General features: G+C 35.5%; 1 protein-coding gene across 13 annotated transcripts in view; it reads left to right on the forward strand.

The window, feature by feature from the left end:
• The window catches only part of NPY5R (neuropeptide Y receptor Y5), a 174313-nt gene that overhangs the window by 25065 nt on the left and 128115 nt on the right, over positions 1-21133 (forward strand). For all 13 annotated transcript variants that reach the window (XR_006353638.1, XR_006353639.1, XR_006353637.1 and 10 more), the window contains one exon: positions 13803-13860. The gene's annotated coding sequence lies outside the window, so the exon portion shown is untranslated. The remainder of the gene's footprint in view (positions 1-13802; positions 13861-21133) is intronic.

The following is a 21133-nucleotide window of genomic DNA, read 5'->3' on the forward strand; positions in this document are numbered from 1 at the left end:
GGGAAGGCTCTCTCCTAAAGTCCTCATTTTATTTATTTATTTAGTAAATAAATAAAATCCTCCTCCATATCTAAGTGTTATGACTGCTCATTGTACATTCATTCTCATTTACTGCTTTTGATACTATAATTCAAATTTGATTCAGCCAAACATTAAGTACCTACTATGTAAGGTGCTGGGAATACAAGTATAATATAAAGAACTGGCTATTAAAAATTAGAAGATTGACAGCTAGAGATGTTTAAAATCTAGTCCAAATTCTTGTTTTACATTAGGAACCTAAGGTCCATAAAAGTTATTACTTGCTCATGATCAAAAGTTTTAAATATATTAAATGCATTTTATGTGCTTAGTTACTATTTTGCCTTATTTTATTTATATATACTTTTTATGTATAGGGTATTTTTAAAACAACATTTATAGGTGACTGATTTGGGGACTGATTTTGATAAAATGTTGGGTAGCAGGTCTTCAGTTACAAAATGTAATACTCTTTTGTATCATTTTGATGGGAAAATTAAACTTGACATAATTTCAATTTCTATGACCTTTTCTAAGAACCTAAGTGACCAAAGTAAGGACTACCTGTATTTATTTGCAAAGTACTATTTATACACTTATATACATAATGTTATATTAAATGGGACTTTTTAAGAAAAGTACACTAATATTTGGGGCTTTAGCCAAAGCTGGATAGTAAAAAATATTTCATGTAACCAGAGGTCAAGCTTCAAAAGCAAAAAAATGTTATGGAGAGGGAAAGTAATTGTCTAGTGCAGACAAATAATTCAGGTCAAAACCTCCATTTCCACTCAATTATATCGAGGGATAAAACAGTGTGGTCATTATGCCACCTTCCCCTACCTCCATTTAGCTAGTTAACTGTATCTATATACATATGACCAGATAACAAAATGATGTTTGGTGTCTGGATCATATTCCTTGAGATGAGACTGTTTATATTATGTACTTCCTAAATGTGATACAGGTGTTACTGACTGGTGTCTGCTCCCTCAAACAAAAGAACTTAAATGATGTCAAAATCCAGGGGAAAAATGGTATAGGCCCAATATTAAAATGTGATTTAAAATAAAATGATGCCTCTTCATTTCTTCTCACCCCAAATCTACCCATTTTCTTCCCCAATTTGTCCTCTTTTCCTTGTTAGTCAACAAGTACTTCTTGATATCATATCATGTGGGTGTACTCCAAGAATATACTTTTCACGATTCCAAATTTCACAGATATGCTACTCAGATGGTACATAAAGATCTTCTACAGTTAACTTTATCATATTTCAACTTTATTATTTCTCAGTTTCCCTCAACTCCAAAAATAGTTGGAGTGTATGCAGTTGCCCCTCTAACACAGCCAAAGCATTTTTCCTTAAATATTGCCATCTAGTGTCAAAAGCAAGTAACTTGAGGGTTGTGCATAAACAAAAATGTCCTGCTCAGTTCAAAAATCCCATGCTTTTATCTGGTATGCAGGTAGGTGTCTCTTCCACTGATGCATTTCATAACCCCTTCATGCCTTAGTAGAAAGCCTTCATCTTTGATTAATTTTTTCTGTGACCAAAAAAAGTCATCAGTTGGGGTCCAAACTTTTGTTGAAATGGGACTTCAAATGGGTGGGTTGAACAACAGGACTACTCTCAAAATCTTTTGTAGGATTTGTACAACCTACCAGAGGTTATGTTCTACTTGCATAGTCTTCAAGAACCAGTGTCATCTCCATGCCATAATGAGGCACCAAGGTAGGACTTCAGTGGAAGAAATAATTGTAAGGAAGCTAAAAATCAATGTTTACCATTGTTTTCTGCTATAATGTCCTGGAATACAATTTGTGGACGATTGAGACTTGTCTGTTTAAGACATAGTCCCAGATTTCAAAGATCTTATACATTGGCATAGTAAAGGAGATGAGATTAATACATACTAGACTAATACATAATACATTAATACAACTAGAGAATGAATATAAAGATGTATGTAATTACAAACAACACTATCATCTAGATTTCCAAGATAATTATAACTCATAGGATCATACTCTCTGGAGAAAGAAGGGATCTAAGAAATCATTTGGGCTAAACTCCTTCCATGAAGAAATTGAGGTAGTAAGAAAAATAACTAGATTTAGAATATTCTCATTGTTCCTATAAACTGCTAAAATGTCTCAGGTAGTCCAGTTTTTTTTGGCAACTAGTAACAATTCAGTATTATAATAAAATATTCATGTTACAAAAGTTTGAAAATCCAAAAGATGGAGAATCAAATACTGAAAAAATATCACAATTGCTCATGAAAATGATGCATAGTAGCCAGTAAGTATTATATACCTGTGTATGTAGTTATGTATGTAGCTAATGGGGGGGGGAAGAATTGTCCACTTTCAGGGTGACTGTTAGACAATGTTTCTAATGGTTCTAGTCCTAAAGATTGAACATTGTCCTGAGATTAGTGGAAAAACCCCAGCAACTAAGGCCACAAAGCAAAGGCAATAATGATGGTGAATATTTCCAGGGGCTATTGTGGTAGTTCCTCTTTCCATAATTAGAAGTAGCTTTTAAAGTGTGCTTGAAATTATTTGATTATAAAAATTTATTTTAGGTCAAAAGTAGTGCCAAGGTCAAGAAGAGTGTCCTTTTAGTGGGGTTTTACAAAAAACAAAAAGAATTAACAACAAAACCTTTTTCAAGGAAAAATGACAAGAGAACATATTAACATTGTATACCTACTATAGTAATACATTTGCCAACAGTTCACATATTCAAAGAGCAATCTATTTGTTGTTAGCTCTGTGGTTTGCAGTATTTGGATGAAAAATGTCTTTCTAAAAGACTATTTCCTGAAGATGAAACTTATTACGAAGAAAGCAGTAAACACACACATACACATAATCACTTTTAAAAAATAAAAATTTCAGATGTTAAATTGTATTTCTTTGGTCATTTCAAAGATTCTAGCCTAAATTTTTATCAATATGAACAAAGTGTCAAGTTATTGTGGCAAATGTGCTCAGATATATACATTGTAAAGGTAATTTTGGCAACAGTGAGAAGGTTAGAGCAGAGGATGGATAAACTAGAAGCAGGGGAGAGATAGGTGGCACAGTGACTAGAACTCCAACCCTGGAGGCAGGAAGACACGAGTCCAAATCTGGCCTCAGATACTTACTAGCTGTGTGACCCTGGGCAGGTCACAATCCTGTTTGCTTTAGTTTCCTCATCTGTAGAATGAGCTGGAGAAGGAAATGGGGAACTATTCCAGTACCTTTTCCAAGAAAATTCCAAAATGGGGTCACGAAGAGTTGGACAAGATTGAAATGACTCAAGACTAGAAGCAGGGTGACCAAGGAGTAAAGTCCTCCATAGTCTGGTTCTATCCTACCTTCCCAGATTTCCATAATCCAAGGTCCAGCCATACTGGCCTACTTTCTATTTTATGAACTCAATATTTTACCCCATTTCTGTGGCTTCACACAGGCTGTCCCATTTTCATCCCACCCCCATTCTTAGAATTTATACCTCCCTCACCTACACTGCTTAGAATCCTAAACTGCTTCCTTCATGCCTCAAGTGACATCTTTTACTGCAGTCCTTTTCTAGTCCTCATAGCTATCACAACTCTTCTTCCTCAAATTATATTCACTTATCCCAGTAGAATGTAAATTTTCTGAGACCAGGCACTGTTTCTCCTTTTTTTATTTATTCATTTGCTATCCTGAACAAAGCATTAATAAATGCTTGTTGAATTACAATAGAACTGGCAAGAAGAGATGAGAAGCAGAACTCTGGTGTTTGTAGCAGGCATTTAATGGTGGGGACAGAGGTGAAACATTTCACAGGTAAAATTCATGGGGCTTGGCAGTTGGTTGACTGTGTAGAGTGAAGGAAAAGGAAGATTGAAAGATAACTACAGATTTGAGCCTGGATGACAAGGTTAATGGTGGTGTCATGCACAGAAATAGAAAAGTCCAAGAGTAGGCTTTGGCAAGAAAATAAACTCAGTTTTGGACATATTGAGTTGGAGGTATCAGTGAGAAAGCAAGGTAGAAATGTCCAACAAGGATTTTGAAATATCCCTAGAATTCTTGACAGAGGTTGAGGGTACAGAGAGAGATTTGGTAGAAGTGTGTTTGAAACTAATGCCAGATAGAGGGCCTTAGAATCAGGAAGACCTAGGTTCAAAGTGCTGCCTCTGACAAATACTTGTTTTGTAACTGCTTACTGCTTGGACTCATTTGACCTAATTGTGCTTCAGTTTCTTTATTTGTAAAAAGAAGGGCTTGAACTGGATGTCCTCTGAGGCCCCTTCAAGCACTAGACCTAGAAAATAATCCTCAGACCTGAAGCAAGTTACCTAGTCTCTCACTGTCCCAGACAACTCTTTACTACTCTTCATTCAAAAACAGTTGTGGAACTGCATTGGTAGAGTTTCCTCCCTACAACATTGAAATCACAGCTTTTAACCCTCTTCAATGGATAATGATTTTGTAGTATATTCATACATGGTTTTTGGAGTTATTTTTAGATTTATTTAACTAAATGTGACTTTTAAATATTTTTATAAAACTTTTCATATAAACATAAACCAAAACAAAAAAACCTTTTCTTATACTCTGTATTTCAATTTTCAGAAAATTGGGTTATATTATACTTAGTGTATATAACATATAACTGTATATATTATACATATTGTAATTATGCACAAATTATACAATGTGTCATAATGATTGTTATAGAATGACTAAGTTGTGTGGGACTAAATAAATCAGTGTGGGCTAAAGGAGTAAGGGAACACTACGTGGAGGATTTGAGATGACTGAGCCTCAAAAGATGAATAAGATTTAGAGAGGAAACAGGAAGAAGGGAGGGCATATTAGACTAGGGAAATAGCATGAACTGGTACAGATTTAGGAAAATAATATCTTTGTGTAATCGTGAAGACACCAGCATGATTAGCTTGGAAGATATATCAAAGAGTTGGGGTGGAGGTAGAAGAAGGGAAAGTCTTGGATTGACAGAAGAGAATCATATTATGGAAGGCCTTGAAAACCAATGAGACTTGATGGCAATTGGAAAGTATAAACAAGGTTTTTAAGGAAGATGGCATCATGGTGTAAATTGCCTCAAAGGATTAGTCTGATAATGGTGTACAAGACTGGATTATGGAGAACCTAAAGGCAGCAAAGTCAACCAGGATGATTTTGTAGTAATCCAGGGTTAAGGAAATAATGATCTGGGTTGTGGCAGGGGGAATAGATAAACAGGGACAGATGCAAGAAACATTCTAAAGGAAAAATTGCATTACTTGGTAGTTAGTTTAAAATGCACAAGGGAGGGGAGAATACAGATACGTTATAAATGACATAATAGTTGATGGATAAGATAGGTTATAGATACAGATAATTTGTTAAGCACTTATGTGCCAGGCACTGTGTTAAGTACTAGGAATATAAGTACAAGCAGGAAGTCTCACCCTCAAGGAACTTACATTCCAGTGGGGAGGATGATACATGAAAGGGGTTAAAAAAAATTACAAGATCCTGAGTAACTGGGAAAATAGAGATTTATCAGTGTCAGAGAGATGCTGGAGGAAGACTTTTTTTGAAAAACTTTGGAGGGGTAAGGGTAAATGATAAATTCAATTTTGATCTTTTTAAGTTTAAAGTGATATCCCAATGGTTTCCTTTTATGTGCTCCTCTCCCACTTTCTAAGTTGGTCCCTGTTGGTACATGTAATGATCAGGAAAGGTCAACATTGAAACAGAAGTCCATTAAATTTTATTACCTACATTAGAAATTCTTTGTATATGATTGCAGTGAAATATACAGTATAACCAATTGTGTTATAGTGGGTTAAGTTGTTTTTTGAAAAATGCAACTAAAATTAGACACAAAGGTTTTTGATAGAGAAGGGTCCTCACACTTAATTAGGTTAGGAACTACTAAATACATGATCTCTTGAAGGTCCCCATCAACTCAAAATCCTATAATTCTGAGTTGCTAATCTGTCATCACAAGTCTGAAAATCAAGTTCATTGTTACCATCTACTGTTGGGATCAAAGCCAATAATCCATGGGGCTCAGGCTCCTCAGAATGAGTCTCACAGATATTACTCTGGACACATCCTTTTCTTCTCGAAAGAGATAACACCCCCCTCCCCCCAGCTCTGACAACTATTTATTGTATGACCATGAGAACATGAACCTCAGTTTCCTTATCTGTATCTCAAAGAACTAGAAAAATGCAAAATGTTTTCTGCTGCTTTTATCAACAACCCTGCTTCCTTCTGTCTGGTCCTATTATGAATCTCTCTGTAGCTCCAGTCTTGGCAATGAATATGTAGCTCTTTCAGTGATTACTTGAACAAGACTCTTATTGGATACGTCCCCTTTTTCAGTTTCCTCCAGTGATTATTGAATCCTGACTAATTGGTGGTGCTCTTAGATTCAGACATGGTTATGGCAGGTAGCCAAGACTTATTAGTGTACCTCTAGGAACCCAAAGAGAATACATTTGAGAATCATTTTCAAATTCACTTTAGAAATGACTTTAATGTTCCCATTTTCTCATTTGGTATTTAAAAAAAAAATACGGGATATAGTTCTGGTTCACTTTTTTGGGGGGTTAAGTGATTTGCCTAGGGTCACACAGCTAGTAAGTGTTAAGTGTCTGAGGCCAGATTTGAACTCAGGTCCTCCTGAATCCGGGGCTGGTGCTCTGTCCACTGCTCTACCTAGTTGCCCCTCTGGTTCACTTTTGATAGGTACGGTGGCTTTTGTTTGCTTGCTCGCTTTAGTTTTGTCTTGAGTCAGTTCTCAGTTTAGTATAGAAATTGGTATTTGGATATGGTACGGGGTTCATCTATGTGCCTCATTTTGGTTTGGCATTTATAGTTTGGTTCAAGCGCTTGAGAACTGTGATAAAATAAGAGGATTTAGCAATATTCAAAGGCCCACCTGGAGATTAATCTAAACTGATTGAATTAAGTGAGAGGGATTGACTGCTGATTAGCATACTTCAAGTTAACTAGATTGTAAGCACATCTGGCTAACCCTTAAGAAGGTATTGTTCTCAGAAGCTAAAAACTTTGACCTTAACTTGAGACCACCTTCTAGTCCAGTGAACCAATGGATTTGGATGACGTTAACCAATCAGCTTGAAGCAATGTGTAAGGACCTCCTATGCTCTGGACCTATAAAAAAAGCTTCCACACTCAGTTTGGGGGAGTTCATGGTTGAAGCAGGCTCGTGATGGAGGACTTGAAGAAGAACCTGACCAGGCTTGAACTCTAGGCTAAATAGGCCTGTTCTTAACTTTCTGAACTCCACATGAATACCTGGTATGCTTTAATAAATCCTTAATGCCCAAAGACTGGTGCTAAAGCTTCTAATTTGGGGCAGCTAGATGGCGCAGTGGATAGAGTACCAGCCCTGGAGTCAGGAGTATCTGAGTTCAAATCCGGCCTCAGACACTTAACACTTACTAGCTGTGTGACCCTGGGCAAGTCACTTAACCCCAATTGCCTCACCAAAAAAAAAAAAAAAAGCTTCTAATTTAAGGCGACTGTACATTTAGATTTTAAACGACACCAGCACCTATGCCACATTTTATTTCCTTTCTTCTTTACTGTATTAGGTCTTGGACATAAAAGACAGAATAGGTTTGTTTGACTGAAGTGAATTATATAGATTGTAATATTTAAATTAATGCACATGCTGCTATGAGTATGTTCACTTTCTAAGTGGAGTATCTTGAAGCATGACTCTCTTTTTCTATTTTGGTTTCTTAAGATCCACATTCTTGCCAACAGGAGAAATTCTCCATTTATAAATGATAGGCAGATGTTGTCTGGTGTGATGTGAAGGCTATCAAAAGACCTCTTTTGTCTCCAAATGCTTTTCCCCCACATAATTTTCCTAAAATTTACCTGAAAATCTTATCATTAGAAGTGTTTTTTTCATGTTTTTTTTTTCCTTTAGGTTGAAGCATAACTCTAGTAATTCCCAGTTGAAATATAAACATTATAGAGGGTTATATTCACTGGCTTGAATTTCATTGAATTAGCCAGTAGTACTTTAGCACGGATTACATTAATTTCCTCATTGCTCCATAATCTACCAGGTTAGATGTGGGAGACAGGGAGGATAGAAAAATAAATAAAACTGGCATTTATGTAGTACTCTAAGATTTATAAAGTGTTCTATAAACATTTCATTTGATCCTCATAGAATTCCTGTGAAGTAGATAATGCTATTATCACTATTTTACAGACAAGGAAACTGAGACCAGGAAAAATGAAGTGACTTGTTCATCACCATACAACAAATTGGTGCCAGAAATAATATCCAAAAGTGGGTCTTTTCCAACTCTAGTCCAGTTCTCACTAGACTACACTATCTTTCTAAAACAGTTTTCTGAGGCAATAGGACCCAGGACAGACAAGCTTTCATGAAGGATCAGGAGGAGGAGAAGAGATCCTGAACATGGATAGTGTCCAGGGGAAATTAAACACAGGAAGAATACACAGAATCTGAGGATGGGGGAAGAGGGGAAGCACAGCATGAGAACAACTCCTGGAGAGAAGGAAAAATATACTAATAGTCACTATCCCTACAGAACTTTGCCTTCTCTAAGTCCAGAACTTGGATCTATTAAAGAATTTATATTACAGATTTTAAGGGAGGGGGAAAAAGATATCCTTGGATTTCTGCATTTTGTCTTTTAATCTTTCTGAAGTTTTAAATGAAATCAGAAAAGCAGCTGGGTCCATTCTTTATACAATCAGTCTTTAGTAACTTGCCATATGTTTCTAAAGCATGGAAAAAGGTCATATTGGATATATAACTCCATTGTTTTTTTCACTGAAGGGCAACCTGTAGTGTTCTCCAGATGTGGAAAACAGCCATTTCAGTAGACAAGTATGTCTAAGATTCATTAAATTCAGGACTTTGTTATTGAGCTAAACTTTTCTTTTTGGGGAGTGGGGTAGGGAGAAGGAAGGTGCACTCCTTTTGGTCTTAACCATTTTTTTAAAAAGAATATAGAAACTAGAACAAAATACAAGAGCACAAAGAAACTCCTAATTAGTTATTTCCTTGTTTTTATTTTAAAATAAATGTTAACTAAAAATAGGACCTATACAAATTATAGCATGTTAAAACAGAATCATTGGACATAGAAATTGGGATCAGAAGGTTTTTTCATATTTGTAAATTCTATAACTTCATTTTTTTTTTAAGAGCAAACTACAGAAAAGACTGGTGGGGTCCACCCTTAAAAAGTATTAAAGATATAATCAGAACATTTCCTGCAATGCCTGAGCTACTGACTAGGAAAATACTCTGACTAAATTCAGGCCCTCTTGAATCCAAGGCCAGTGCTTTATCCACTGCACTACATAGCTGCCCCACCAATTTCTTTTTAAAATTTAAAAATTTTATTCTTCCCAATTATATGTAAAAACAATTTTAATCTTCAGTTGTTTTTTTTTTTTTACAATTTTGAATTCCTAATAATTCTCCTCCACCCTTCTTCCTCCCTAACCCTTCATTGAGAAGGTGAGCAATTTGATAAAGGTTATGTGTGCAAAACATATTTCTATATGTGAAAGAAAACACAAACTCCCCAACCAAAATAAAGTAAAAAACAAAACAGTATGCTTCAGTCAGCATTCAGACTCCATTACTTCTTTCTCTGGAGATGGATAGCATTTTTCATCTAAGTTCTTCAGAATTGTCTTGGATCTTTGTATTGCTCAGTCACAGTTCATCTTTGTACAATATTGCTATTACTGTATCGTGTTGTCTTTGTTCTATTCACTTCACTTTGTATCAGTTAATGTAAGTCTTTCCTGACTTTTCTGAAAGCATCCTGCTTATCATTTCTTATAGCACAATAGTATTCCATCACAATAATATACAAATTGTCCAACCATTTCCCCAAGTGATGGGCATCCCTTCAATTTCTAATTCTTTGCCACCACCAAAAAAGTTGTTATAAATCCTTTGGCACGTAGGAGTTCTTTCCCTCTTCCTTTGATCCCTTTGGGATGTAGTCCTGTGGTATTGCTGGGTTAAATGGTGTTCATAATTTTATATCCCTTTGGGCAGAGTTCCAAATTGTTCTGGATTATAAAATGTGAACAGTACGGAACCCTATAGACTCCATCTGAAGAGATGGCTTATCAATCAGTCAGCAAGTATTTATTAAGCTTATGTTCTAGACTTTGTGTTAAACTCTTGGAGATACAAAGAAAAAAAAGTAAATGTCTCTGCCCTACGGAAGCTTTTGTCCTAATGGGGACCCAATATTTACATATATAAGCATATATAGAGAGAATATAACCAAAATAACAATGGAATATGCTAAGAGAATTTTCCTACCCAACTAAAAATTATGTACTAGGACTTCTGAGTGGCTCATGTTTCTAGGGATAATACAATTTTGATCTTGTCCTTGATGATACCATTGTTCCAGTTTTGAGGCTAGCCCCTTTCTCCAACCTTATAGTGGCCTAGAATATTTGATTCCAGTATAAAAACAATAAATCACAACATTCTTTAAAATTTGCTTGAAGCTTAGGATTTTTAGCACAAATATGGAAAAATAATTGAATGATAATTATTTTAAAACAACATATACACTATATGTACTTATATTTAGTCAGGGAAACTTTGGTTGCTTTATCTGCCCCCATCTTGCCTTCCTGTACTCCCAAGATTTCTGTCTTCATGCCTATATCATGGCAAAACTGACCTAATGGCTTCAAACAGCATTCTATGTGATGTCTCTTTTTCCCTTGCATAGGCTTTCCTTAAGGCTGTGGCACTCCTCACCCCTGCCATGCCTTGATTTATTCCCTCCTCATCACTGCCTCTTAGAATCCTTAACTTCCTTCAATTCTTAGCTCAGTTATGCCTCCTACTGGAAAGTCCTCTTGATCTAGCTAGTTGATAGTGATAAGCTGTGTATATGTTGTATCCCCTTGATAGAATGTAAACTCCTGGCTAAACTTGTTTCATTTCTGACTTCTCACCCAAGCATCCAGACCAGTGCCTCTCTTATAACAGGTGCTTTCATAAATATTTGTTGAATTGAACTTGATGAGCTAGTAATGTTTGATGCCAATTAATGTGTAGACTACTAAATAGTCACAACAAAGAAAAATTCTGAGGTGAAATTAAAATAGTTGTGCTAGAATGGAAATAGAAAGATAAAAACGAAATTATCTTTTTCCTCAAGCAATTTACTTTTTCCTGCCACACACATCAAATTGGGGGAAATGATAAAAGCCAGAAATAATTTTTCTTACAGAATCAATGGGAAGACAGGTACACTAATGCGTTGTTGGTAGAGCTATATGTTGGTTAAAGCATTCTTATAACCCTTTAACCCTGACATCCCACTACTGAATATTTACCTCAAGTAGGCCAAACAGAGAAAGGTCACAGATGTACCAAAATATATGTAGCAGCACTTTTTGTAGCAGAGGAAACAATGATTGGAAACCAAATGGTTGCCCATCAATTGGAGAATTGTTGAAAAAAATGGTATATAAATATAATGGAACATTATTGCACTATAAGAAATTGTGAATATGAGAAATTTAGAAAACATAAGAAAATGTGTGTAAAATGTTACAGAATGTACTAGGAAAACAATGACTACAATAATATAAGTGAAAATAACACTTAAAAAAAACAATGTGAATTCAGAATAATTGCAGTGTTGATCCCAGAGAATAAAAGATGAAACACACCTCCCATCTGTCAGTGAAGAGATTGGTTACTGGGGTTGTGAAATGTATACTGTCAAATAATATCATTTTGTCCATAGGTTTTGTTTGTTTGTCTTTGTTACAAATGAATGTTCACGGGTAAGTGTTTGGGGGTGGGGGAGAAAACGTGTCAGGAACTGACTGTGGTGTATAATACTAAAAGGTACCAATAATTTTTTTTTAATTAAAAGGACAGAGCCAACATTTCTTTCTCTTAATTTCTTTCCTACTCCCTTAGTTTAATAAAAACTATAAATATAGCTGTTTGGGATCTGACCACCAGTCTAAAAAAGGGGGGGGGCGTGTTTATTGGACTGTAAGGTCAATGTAAGTCAGCAGTTTTTGTTGTGGTAACAAAAATGACTAATTAAATCATGGATTGTATCTTCAGGGTCAGTTTCCTAGAACAGGGAAGGGGAAATCCCATTGTATTCTGTGATTTTCAGACCTCACTGAAAAATGATACTCACAATTTAAGAAGGACATTGATAAGTTGGTATAGCTAAGAAGGGGCAACCAGGATGGTGAAAGATATTGAATTGTATTGGAGAAGGACTGGTTCAAGAATTGGGCATATGTACACATGACACACCTTTAACTTTAATCTGCATCATTAACATTTTCTCCATTTTCTTAAGGCTAGATAATCAATAAAATAACAAATCAAATACTGATTTGTAATGTTTGCCAATTTCTGAGGTGTATGTGATCACATGAAAACTTAACCATGAGCACCCATGTGTCGCTTTGAGCTGGTGCCTGCACACGCCTCATAAGAAAATTTTTAGGTGCTTTATAAAAATACAGGTATTCTATATTGTTGACCTTTTCTGGATCCAACTATAGTAATTTTATTTTTAAAAAATGAAATTAAGTTGATCCTGTATTATTTATTCTCAGTGAATCCATGCTAACTCCTAGTGATTACCATTTTCCTCTCTATGGGCTCACAAACCATCCATTATGGAATTTTACTGGAAAACTCTTGTTTTCCTGACTATGGTTTATAGAATCAACCTTATTCCCACTGAAAATTGAGATATTTTTTCTATCTTTAGTCCAATGAGACTTAAACTGAACTTCATGATTTCTCAGTGAGTTTTTTTTTTTTCAACATTTGGGTTTTGGTTTTGGTTTTGTTTTTTTTTTTGTGGGGCAATGAGGGTTAAGTGACTTGCCTAGGGTCACACAGCTAGTAAGTGTCAAGTGTCTGAGGCCAAATTTGAACTCAGGTCCTCCTGAATCCAGGGCTGGTGCTTTATCCACTGCGCCACCTAGCTGCCCCTGCATGATTTCTCAAAGATCACTATTATGTATGTTCTTTTATATTTTGGAGTATAATTCATCTGGGCAAGGTTACTTGGGGTTATTTCAGGCAGTTATGATTTCTTCATTAATCTCAGGTTATGATTTCTCTCTTAACCCTTTTAGTTCTATCCTTTTTAGTCTTGATATTATTCTCCTTCATGAAGGGAGAAGAAAAAGCGGGTCCTGGTTGACTAGTTCCACTTTATCACTGTAATAGTGTCCTATCTATATCATATAGTGAATGTATCTTGTTTTTCCTCTTTTCTTTGAGAAAACTAAAAAAAAAAAAAAGGCACTTGTGTTGTTCTTGGACGTCTTTTAAACCTATGCTCATTCTTGCCTTTAGCTCTCTTGATAATATTTACATAGGATTTTCCTCTTTAAAAAATAGTCTTCTTGGGCTTTTGTACCTGTTCATTTCAAGCATCCTATTGTAAGAGGAAAGTCATTGAATTTGGAAGTTGAAGACATGGGTTCAAATCCTGCCTCTGTCATTAATTAAAATATACTTTCACAACCTTGGGTAAGTCATTTGACTCAGTGTCCTGGTCTGTAAAATAAGGAGGTTGGATTAGATGAACTTTCACATTCCTTCCAGCTCTCAACAGTTGATAGTTCTAAGACTTATGTCATAATAATACTTAGGTCTTTGGCTATTTTTGTTGCTTTCTTCTCAGAGATTATTTCTCTCTCTATTTTATGTCTAGATTCAACCCCTATTCAAGATGGCTGAAGTTGATGAAAGTCTGATCTCTGAAAACTAAGGTAAATAAATGTGTATAAAAATATTTAGTTTAAAAGATTACCACTAGGCATTTCTATGTTTTGATATTCATTTAAAATATTATTTTTCCCCAATGGTCAAAAAAGCTGAGTTTTTTAAAAAAATGCATCTGGTATTCAAGGTTCTGGTAACCTGACATTAATCTATACTTTTTAGGCAACTTGTCAACATTCATTGTTTTGAAGAAAACACTTTATAAATCTTAAGGCACTATGTAATAATAATATCAATAAAAACAACGCCGTAACTTGATGTGTATGCCTAGCATATGCCTGGTGAGACTTGTTCTCCTAATTATGTTAAATCCTAGGAACCAGTTGGATAATAGTGAAATTTATCTGTCACTTAAGACATTATATACATGTATTTAGGCCACATTTTTTATGTTCAAATATTAAATTCCTATGCTTTATGTGTAAAAATATATAGATCAAGCATATTCAAGTTATAAAAAGTTGTTTCTATATGGGTAAATATGAATTTTTTTCCAATGAACAAAAATATCTGAAACTGACTTTTAAGGCCTCTGATGATCTAGTTTCTGTGTACCTTTCCAAGCCTATTTCCTAGTGGTCCACTAAAAGTACCATATTTTTGGGTTAAAGTGAATTAGGCATTTTCCAAGTTATGACCCACACTCGTTGCTCATTTCATATAGCTCATGCTATATGCACCACCTAAGAAAATAGTAACCATGTTTCAAGATTCAGATTAAATGCCACCTCTTTCACAAAGAGGTTTCCATGATCATCTTCCCTCTAGAAGGGATAATACCCTCTTCTGAATACCCACTGAATTAATTTGGGGGGGGGGTCTTTTTCAAGATAATTTGTTACCTCTGACTTTTCAACTGTTCATTTCATAGGGATTTGGGGGGAAAAGTACTTTATAAATCTTAAGGAACTATGTAAGTGTGAATTATTATTATGATAGTGATTTGTAGCATATTGTTCTATAAAATTATAAGTTTGCTGAAGATGGAGACCATTTCATCTTTATACCCACTAACTCCAAACTACACAGTGTAGTTCCTTACATATAATAGCTTCTCACTGGAAACGTGCAGAATACATAAATGAAGGAACTCTTAAATATTCTAAGATCCAGAATCTAGAAAATTCTAAGATCTGGCTTAGTAGGGTAGAATGATCAATAGACTTGAGTCAAAAGACTTGGTTTTAGACCACAGTTGGACCACTTACTAGCCAAATCATTATCAGCAAATTCCAAAGCATAATTTGAATTTTTAAAAAATTATTTCTAAATGAAGTTATACAAAATAATTTTTAATGTATAAATGTTTAAATCTTAATATTTTGCATTCAATGTTAATTTTATTTTTCCGTTATCTTCATGAGGAAGAGGCAGATGTTCCCATTTTTATAGATGAACCATCTCAAGCACAAAAGGGTTAAGTCACTTCTCTAGGATCACACATTCAATAGAAAAATGAAAACTACAACCGAAATCTCTTATCCTAGTAGTCATTTTACTACCATTAGGTACCTAATATTAGATCTAGAAGAAATCCTGGTGATCATCTAGTCTGCTTCCTTCACTTTAGAAATGAAGACACTGAGGACCAGTGGTTTCCCTATTGTAACCCAAGCCAACAACATTGGGATTTGAGTGTTGCTCCTTTGACCCCAGAGTCAAGGCTTTTTAAATTGTGTAATGCTGAGAGGGAGTGAATTACAGGTGAAAGAGTTCTTGTTCTGAAGTCAGAGGACCTGGGTTCAAATCCTGCCTCTGATGATTAGTACCATTGTGACCATAGTTTGGTCATTAAATCTCCCTGGGACTCAATTTTCTCTTTTGTAAAATGAGAAAGTTGAACTTGATGACCTCTTGTCCAATTTTAGATTTACAGTTGCATATTGAAGAAAAAACCTTGCTTTTCTTGGTCCAAGAGTTCTACGAAATGTGAAAATATGAACATTTGATGCACGCAGACAAAAACATATATTCATGGATATGTTTGTCAGTCCCTAGCTTTTTAAGTCTAGGACCTTTTTAAAATTGAGTTTTAGTGATGATCAGAAGGAAAATTTCCAGTATACTCTTCATGCCTTGAGAAAATGAATTTCCTGTCCCTATTGCCAAAAGGATCTGATCTAAGATATGATCGTATGCTTGCTCAGTTTAAATTCTATTTTAGTGCAAAATTTTTTACAGATTTTAACTGGCTTAAAAGTTCCTATCAGGAAACATGACATCAGTCAAACCTATAAATGTGTTTATACATTTAAGGTAATAAATCAAAATTGAAATCAGGAGCCAGGGAAACTTTTTTTTTTACAAGTTGAATACAATCTCTATAGTTCTTGAATTTTTTAGGTAGGAATCTTTAAATTTGGTTGAGTCAATGTTCAAAAGAAAAAATTATAGCATACCCTTTGCCACAAGAGAATGAATTAAACTTTTGTGATAAGTGCACTGTCAGTCATTACTGTATATGAAAGGCAGTTTTTCCTTCCCACACAATCATTATGATATAGTAAAAAGGATACTTCATTAAATATACTTGCCCTACTTCTTTTCATTCATCTTAACTAAATGAGACCATCTACTCAATGCTTAACAATAGGTAATTGAAAATACACACCTGTCTTTCTAGGTTTCACTGAACAATTTATGTAAGATCAACCTCTGCCATCAAATAAATGACGTATTTTCTTATGGGAATTTCATCTCAAACCCTACTAGCAGAAATCAATTTGCAAAGCTCTAGCAAATTTTGGTTATTAGCTTATGACTGTTTTATCCATTCGAAAAATTAAAACACTCTCAGGGGTTTTTAGTTATTAAATATCAATTTCTCTATAAACTACAAAAACCACTTGAAGAATCTTGGGTACTTATTTTTACTGGGTCAGAAGTGGTAGAATTCACTTGCTTGGAAGCGTGTTTATGGCCTACTGACTGTGTATGAAACAGAGCAGTTGTTGCAAAAATGATTATTTCTGTACAAGATCTAAAAGTTATCTTATATTTTGCAGGGGAAGATGGTCATATATCTTTCAACCACAAAATTATTATAGATATTGAACTTAGAATTTTTAAATTAGAAGGACCAGATGAGTCAGTTGACACATAAAAAAAAATTGCTTGGTCCTTCTTAAAGATATTCTTTAATTCCAGTCCTAGTGCCCTTCTAAGAATTTTATTTTCCCCTGAAAGGCTATAGAGCTCAGGATACAGAAAGAATTGTAGAGGTCAGCTAGTTTTCCTTTCTGATGTGTGTGTTTTGTTTTGTTTTTTTGGCAGGGCAATGGGGGTTAAGTGACTTGCCCAGAGTCATACAGCTAGTAAGTGTCAAGTGTCTTGAGGCCAAATTTGGACTGAGGTCCTCCTGAATCCAGGGCTGGTACTTTATCCACTGTGCTGCCTAGCTGCCCCTGCCTTTCTAATTTTACAAGCAAAGGGACTGTACAAGAGATTCTGTGTTACTACCCCCAAGTCATTCAGTGGCAGAGCCAAGATCTGAATGAGATCCTCAGATTCAAAACACAAGGCTTTTTCCAATAAATGGCACAATGGAAAATCCACCGACTCTGCAGTCACAGAGTCCAAGTTCTAATCATGCTACTGTTGCTTATTGCAATTCATTTAAGCCCCCTGTGCCTTAGTTTTCTCAACTGTTAAATTCGGGGTTAGGACTGTTGGTCCCTTACATCTCTATAGCTATGATCCTATGATCTTTTGTTCTCTTACCATGGCAGTTCAGTGATACAGTGGATACAGTGCTAGGCCTGGAGTCTAGAAGAGTCCTCTTCCAGAGTTTAAATCTGACCTCAGACACTTAGTAGGGGTGTTACTGTGGGCAAGTCACTTAACCCTTTTTGCCTTAGTTTCCTTATCTGTAAAATGAGCTGTAGAAGGAAATGGAGAACCACTCTAGTATCTTTGCCAAGAAAACCCCAAAAGGAGTCATGAACAATCAGATCAGGCTGAAAAAACAACTAAACAACAGTAACACTTACCACTGTATCATATCACAGAAAATAAATGATCAGGCTCTAGCAGTTTAATAAACTATCTTTTTCATTGATGTGATAGGATCATAAATTTAGAGCTGGAAAGGGCTTTAGATATTATTTAGTCCAATGGCCTCATTTTATAGATGACTGAAGTCACACAGGTAGTAAGGAGGCAGAGCTAGGACTTTAAGCTAAGTAGGGCCTTTGGTTCCAAATCCAGGGCCCTTTGCAAGATGGTAATATTCATTTTTGGACAGTTACCCAATTTGAGGTACCTGAGCATCAGTAACAATATTTATTGTTTGCAAGGATAGAAATTTTTCCCATCTTGAGAATAGTCAATAAAACACATTTTTTTTTAAAAAGTTATGGTATTCATAAAATGTAAAAAGATCTAGAGGAAAGGCATGAGTATGTTGAGTGGGTTTTCTGTGAAAAATCTGCATAAAAACATGGAAAAGAATGACACAGGATGGAAGGGTTGTGATCTGGAGAGGGCACCCTACAATAAGATCACAGACCTATTAAAGTTTGAAGAAAGATAACCTTCTTGCTTTAACGTTGACATTCCTTTATCTCAGTTTTTCCAAGTTAAGTATTTAACTGTGTATATTATGAAAAAGGAGATTGAAAACAAATTTTATTACCTTTTCTGTGAAGAATTGTTTGGTTTGGGTTAGTTTTTCTGAGTAGATGCCGTTATTCCTTTGTCATAGTCATAGTGCATTTGTTGTCTCTCTGGTTTGACCAATGTCAGGAAATTAGGTTGTTTCCTCCTTTCTACAAATAAAGGACAGATCTTTTTCATATCTTAGTTTTTAGCATGCATTTTCTATAGCCAGTATTCTTTTTGGCTTAGTAACCTTTTGAAGTTGTTAAAAAAAATGACAGCAGAGTAAACTAAACTCTGAGGTGTGGATAACAAGAATAAGAATCACCTTGCGCATTCAGTTAATGTGGGTTGATAAAGCCTACACTTGTAGCTTCCAAATTCTTAGTGCCTGAAGGGTTCTACTCTCCAAAATTCCAATTCTAATTTAACAAAGGTCAAGGTAGCGATTGACCAACAACACAGAGGAGTCCCAAGGCTCAGGAAAAACATGATGATTATAGTTTATGGAAATCATATTCATTTCAATATGCATAAATTAGCCAGTGACTGTAAAAAACTTTCTGCCAGCTACCGCAGCATTAAAATGACATCCCAATTCTATCTTGCATCTATAACCAATTTAAGAAGAATGTTGGCAATTAGCTAAATTGCAAAAATGGCCATCTTTAAAACTAGGAAACTTGAGAAAAATAGGAAAAACTAGGTAGTTGGAAATTTCTGAATGCTCCAGTAAAGATAGGCATGAATCTCCCACCCATGTTATGTTTTGAAGTCAGTTTCAAATTTAAGGATTGGTTTAGGAAAAGGAAGAAATCTCTGACTCATTTTCCTGGGTTAACTAACAGTAGTTGAACTTTATCTAATTACAGGAATTTTTAACCATTTTATTATTTCTGACAAAGAGATTAAGAGTGTCACAAACAATAATAAAATAGGCAGTTCTTCCAAAAGTTGTTAGAACAAGTAAGGGAAATGTTTCAAGAAAACCTACCTTCATTAGATTTGCTGGCTACTGGGTCATATAGCCCAAACATCAACAGTAGCAGTCTAAACTCAAACCAATGGGTTGAAGATAGGCACTCCACCCCAGGTAGAGTGAGAGCAATTAAATTAACCTCACTCACCTTTTTCAGCTGCTTTATCTCAGCCTCCCCAGGAAGCTCAGCTTGCATTACACAATCTCGTGGTTGGGGGTGGGAAGAAGGTGAGAAGAGAAGACAGGGAACACCCTGAAAAGGGAGAGGATGAGGAACCAGATAATGAAACTGTAGGAGCTGCTTGTGTAGCTTTCCTTCTCTTGTCTCATCACCCTGCTCTCCTCTCAACCCAGCAGAATAATGAATAAAAAGTTACTCACACTTCTTCCCGAATTTTAGATACAAGAAAGTAGTGAGAGAAAAGAGTTAGGTATGAAATAACCCAAATGTGTACCTATAGGGAGTGCCTGAAAAGTTATTTTATTTTATATATTGAAATTAATTTGAATGTAAGGAAGAAGTTTAGTTGATTATGTTGATGCTCAATAGTAAGTTTTAATAACACTTTAAAATTTTTAAAAGAGCAGGCAAGTTATTAATTATATGAAAGTTTGCAGTCTCCAACAACATATGTTCACTCTTATTTTGAATTTATGAAAGTATATATCATCACCAAAACAACTGTTACCAATTTGTGCTGTTTTTCAGTTGCAAGCAGAATGCAATTTTGTTTTAATTGATACAAACGGAGCAATTTAGCAACATGAACCACAGTCCACTCTTTGCAACAACTGTTTGCAACAATCACCCAAGACCTTTGGTGTTGCTCAGACAAGAATGCCTTTGGATTCACAAATTCTTTTACATTATAAATGGCATCGTCCTTTTATTTAGCAAATGGGCATCACCACATCTAGCTGATTTGTAACAGTCAATCAATCCATCAGCACATACTTGTTAAGCATCTTCTGTGTGAACAACACCATGCAAAACACTTGAGGAAATGGAAAATATAAATAAGATGGGTTTTTTTTCCCTTGGGAAGCTTACAATCTAGTAGGGAAATGAGATATACAAATATTGCTATGATATATGATATAAAAGATAAAACAAAGTACTATGTGCCGCCGAAGGGTGATGATCATTACCAACCAGAAAAATCAGGGAAGGAACTCCTGAAGGAATGACATTTGTGTTGGACTTTAAAGGATGGGCATGAGTACAAAAGGTGAAGAAGGAGGAGGGCATTCTGCATATATGAAACAGCTTGAAGAAGGGCATGAGGAAAAAGAATAGAGGGCATGTTCAGGGACCAAAGTTTATCACTGCATAAAGTGCAGGGAGGAGAGAAATGTGACATGAATCTGGAAAGGTGTGGGGGAATAGATTTTGGAGGACCTAAAATGACCAACAAAGAAAGTTTGAAATGTGTGAGGCAATAGGAAATCAGTCAAGATTTTTGAGCAGGGAAATTGTGGTCACATCTATGCAAAAGAAAGATTGTTTTGGCAGCAGTATGAAGAATGAATTGGTGGGAAGACAGTTAAAAGACTGTGTGTGGGTGTGTGTGTGGGGCAATTGGGGTTAAGTGACTTGCCCAGGGTCACACAGCTAGTAAGTGTCAAGTGTCTGAGGTCCTCCTGAATTTGAACTGAGGTCCTCCTGAATCCAGGGTCAGTGCTCT

The sequence above is a fragment of the Dromiciops gliroides genome, chromosome 6, assembly GCF_019393635.1.
Source record: "Dromiciops gliroides isolate mDroGli1 chromosome 6, mDroGli1.pri, whole genome shotgun sequence".
NCBI lineage: Eukaryota > Metazoa > Chordata > Mammalia > Microbiotheria > Microbiotheriidae > Dromiciops > Dromiciops gliroides.